Here is a 4,985-nt window from a genome sequence, read left to right as displayed (position 1 = left end):
GTTACATTTCAGATGTGTTACGACCCGTGGCTCTACCCTTCATTCGATCCCTGCGAAACCCTACATTTCAGCAGGATAATGCACGACCGCATGTTGCAGGTCCTGTACGGGCCTTTCAGGATACAGAAAATGTTCGACTGCTGCCCTGGCCAGCACATTCTCCAGATCTCTCACCAATTGAAAACGTCTGGTCAATGGTGGCCGAGCAACTGGCTCGTCACAATACGCCAGTCACTACTCTTGATGAACTTGGTATCGTGTTGAAGCTGCATGGGCAGCTGTACCTGTACCCGCCATCCAAGCTCTGTTTGGCTCAATGCCCAGGCGTATCAAGGTCGTTATCATGGGCAGTGGTGGTTGTTCTGGGTACTGATTTCTCAGGATCTATGCACCCAAACTGCGTGAAAATGTAATCGCATGTCAGTTCTAGTATAATATATTTGTCCCGTTTATCATCTGCATTTCTTCTTGTTGCAGCAATTGTAATGGTCAGTAGTGTACAATATCTTCCTATTAGGGATAGCAATGATCGCTTAATCTTAGGTTTAAAGCCACTCGAAGTAACAGGTTTATGAAATAAGCGATTTTTGGTGTTTTATTCCCATCACTTCCTGTGATAAACGTAGAAATCGAACCAATATTGAAAAATTTTGCCTCCCTCAGTTTCAAGATACATAGAATCGAAGTACTTATACTTATTCTGTTCTCGGCTCGATCCTTTTCTCGAAAAGTGACAAGTGGCTGAATACTACAAAAAGTCAACAATATTCTCCTATTGATTCTACATTTTTGAAACCCTGCACAAAAATCATGATTTAATCGAGGATCATATCACTATTTGGGCATTAGGAATAGTCATTCCTGTGAAGATTTGAGGATGAAGAACTCTACTTTTCGTGTTGATCCGACCGTTTTCAAAGGCTGCATGTAGCTAAACGCATATTGAGTAGACACAGGCAACAGATGAGTTACTTACAGTTTTTATTGTAAACTGTGATTGAGTTGTTGTTTTCTCCTTTTACGATGCCTAAGTTTGTTGTGACTGCTCCCGTTCTTGATCTTTTGAAGGAAATGGAGTATTATACTTTATCGGTACTCTACTTCGTAAAATACTTACAGATAAGGGAAGCTGCCATTCTGTAATACAACTTATGTCCGATGATGACAGCGTGAAACTGTCATGTAGACCAGATGGGACAAGTCTAGGACATTGCATGTACACGCTTACCATCCAATAGGCAGCGACACATGGTAATAGGAACATTATTTTTTCAGTAATGCTGTACCAATTCTTATGCCACGTGTTCGTTCCAGTTTCCGTCTGCATTGTTATTAAAATAGCGCTGATCGCTTTTCACATTTTCTACAATAACGGAATTTTTCAAAGCTATGAAAATTTTACGAATAAAAATTACTGTTTTTCTAACGTTTATTTAAAAAAGAACAATTTATCACAGGTGTTATGACTAATTGGTATTTCGGTTTCTTTACCTGGTTATCAGTAAAAAATAGAAAAAACACCTGTTATAACAGAGGCCAAAAAAATACCGACTCGTTATTAAGAACTAAAATAACGGTATCGCTTTTAACCAGTCGGTTTTTCCGATCCCTACTTTCTATTGTAAACCGACTCTCAGTGACACAATTAAGTTCTATGTAGTCCTATCCGGGTGCCTGTCAACACGAGCAGTGATCCTGCAGGTAGTCAGCAACATGAAAACTGGCGCATTCCTGTCTCCCCAAAGATTTGTATCACTACGAGATAAATGTCGAAACCGCTGCAGCGACGAGGGGACGAGTGCTGCTGTGAGCACTCATTATCAGAGGGCACAGGTGAAAACCTTTGGGAACGAAAGAAGGCATCGATTGAGACTTCATTCCGTCAGCATCACCACACTTTGGCGGGAAGCAGGAATGAAGTTCTATTAAGTACCACTTGCGGCGAACGGGTGGGAAACAGAAGTCCAACGTTAAGAGAGTTGACAACAATGACTTGTCAAATTGAAGATAGTTTGAATTCTTGTCCTTTCACACCAGTATCTTGTGATCCTACTAAAGTCTTTCCCTGAGGTTATTTTCTGATTGGAACCAGTCACTATCCCTCCGTCAGATGCAGGTGCAGCTAGACTCAGCTTGTGATCAACTACTGAACTACTGAAACAACAGCTCCAGATCCTTTTGACGATGCTCTTCATCTGGCTGTCTACATCACCTGCAACAGTGGGCCAAGTGGACGGTCCCCAATCAGAACGTGCAATTTGGCGCATTGGTCGTTGTAGGAGAAGACAAACTGGTACCCTTGTGCTGGAAGCTCACCATCGTTGGAGGAGTACACCCTGAGCGCTCCGAACTGGTGAAGCGATCCATCTGTAAACTGTATATTTTACTGAATAAAGCGATGCTAAAGTGGACAGTCTATTTGCGATTTTATCGTGTGTATTTATTTCTATTTGTTGTGTATATGTTTTGTATCAGGCCTAGACAAGATAGCACTGGAGCTCTTAAAAGCCTATATTGAAAGTACTGTTAAAATGCTCCATCCTTTGCTGAAGCATATTTGGCTTGAAGAGAAATCTCCAAAGGAGTGAAAAAATTGTTTGGTGGTAAAGCTCCCGAAAAAGGGAAATTTGTCAGACTGTAACAACTGGCATGGTATTACATTGTTGTCAGTGCCCAGTAAGGTCCTCACGAGAATTATTTTAAACAGAATAAAAGAATCCCTTGAAAAGCGACTGCTTAAAGAACAGGCCGGTTTTAGGGCACAAGCCTGCATCTCGTGGTCGTGCGGTAGCGTTCTCGCTTCCCACGCCCGGGTTCCCGGGTTCGATTCCCGGCGGGGTCAGGGATTTTCTCTGTCTCGTGATGGCTGGGTGTTGTGTGCTGTCCTTAGGTTAGTTAGGTTTAAGTAGTTCTAAGTTCTAGGGGACTGATGACCATAGATGTTAAGTCCCATAGTGCTCAGAGCCTTTAGGGCACAACACAGTTGTGTTGATCTTATTAACACTCTTAGGATCATTTTAGAGCAAAGCAAAGAATTCCAAGCAACCATGTACCTGCCATTCGTTGATTTTCAAAAGGCCTTCGATTCCGTGAAACATAAAGTGCTCTGGCAGGTGTTGCGGAAGTATGGCATACCACAGAAGATCTTAAACATCATAAAAGATCTATATGATGGCTACAGATGTTGTGTACTCCTCAAGGGAAATTCGACAGAGCCCATAAAAGTAACAACTGGAGTTCGGCAGGGTTGCATTTTATCACCAACACTTTTTCTACTTGTTCTAGACTCTGTTATGAGAAGAGTCACAGCAGGCAGGAGACAAGGAATCCAGTGGGGGATCCATGAACGTCTAGAGGATTTGGATTTTGCAGACGACATAGTTTTATTAGCTCAAAGGCTGACTGATATGCAAGCTAAATTAAACTTGCTGAAAGAAGAAGCAGAGACGGCTGGCCTCGAGATAAATACAGGCAAAACAAAGTAAATGAGAGTAAATTCATGGAACATGGAGGTGCCACTGTTAATAGGTAAGCAGCGGGTGGAGAATGTCAACTCATTCCTGTATCTGGGTAGTATAGTGACGGAAGATGGTGGAACCGGAGATGACGCGAAAAACCGCATTAAAAAGGCAAATGCTGCCTTCATACAGTTGTATCCAATACGGAAAAATAGAAATATCACGTACAAAACAAAAATCCGTATTTTTAATACAAATGTGAAGGCTGTCCTCCTGTACGCCAGTGAAACCTGGAAAATGGTTAAAAAGACAACATCCCAGTTACGAAGCTTCATAAATAGATGTCTTCGACGCATCATGAATATCTGGTGGCCAGAACAAATATGTAATGGGGAGCTCTGGCGAATAACAAACCAGATACCTATAGAAGACCAGATACGAGAGAGAAAGTGGGGTTGGTTGGGGCACACCTTGAGAAAACCAGATGGAGCCAACGAGAAAAAAGCATTCGAATGGAATCCCCGGGGAACAAGGAAGAGAGGAAGACCAAGGGGCACATGGAAAAGGACAGTGGAAGGGGAAGCAAAAAGAGTTGGCAAGACCTGGGCGGAATTGAGGCAAATGGCCAAAGACAGAGACGGATGGCAAGTTCTCCTGGATGCCCTATGCCCCCATAGGGACCAAAGGAATTAAGTCAACTAAGTCCACTCAGTGTATTGCCTGTTTATGTGGTGACGCTTTTCCTGACTAGCAGCAAATCACAAGAAGCTGTTTCCAAGAAAAATGTGCGTAGGAAGTGACAGAAAAGGTGACTGAAAGACTTAAGGATTTGTGTAATTTTTTGAATTCTCTTTCACGTTTCACCAGGACATTAGGACTTTATTTTATGATGAATTCTACGTATTTTACGACTGTCATTATTAGTCTAAAATGTTGCAATATTTTGGAAAGAAATTAGCATTTCTGTGTCGGTTGGCATGTTCAATCTCTTCAGACTTCTGTGTTCAGACGACGCTGCTCTCTCCGGATGGCTGCGCAAAGCGGTCATCTCGGCCGAAGGCCATTTAACGGTGCATTCCTGAGGACAATTGGGGTAGGTTTCCGCTCTCTCCGGCTGTGACGAGGAGCTTGGTTGTCGTGTCGTTGGGCAGTACCTTCTAGGCACGTCAGTTTTTCTGCTTCGGATTGAAATACCGTGCATACAACTGTAGCAACAATTTGCGAATTGTTATCAACAAGAAGAGCACTGATTTTATAACTATTTAACTCATTGAAACCCCAGTGATACGTCTCTTACTGTTCAAATAACACTGACTTCTCCAATGGCAGTAGCCCTGTGTTGATCATAGAAGTATGTAAATGATCTCATGTACATATTTTATATAAGCTAGAGACAAGTAAGTTTGCTAGAACTGTATGGAAGAAACTGATGAAACATTTATTCTGATATTACGGTGTATTAGGGAGCACGAGAGCATTACTAGCGTCGCAAAAGTAAAAAACCGGAACAGTCTACAATTATTTTAA

Source organism: Schistocerca cancellata, chromosome 2 (genome assembly GCF_023864275.1).
Source record: "Schistocerca cancellata isolate TAMUIC-IGC-003103 chromosome 2, iqSchCanc2.1, whole genome shotgun sequence".
NCBI classification, from domain to species: Eukaryota; Metazoa; Arthropoda; class Insecta; order Orthoptera; family Acrididae; genus Schistocerca; species Schistocerca cancellata.
The sequence above is the reverse complement of the archived record's forward strand: the minus strand, read 5'-3'. Positions refer to the sequence as shown.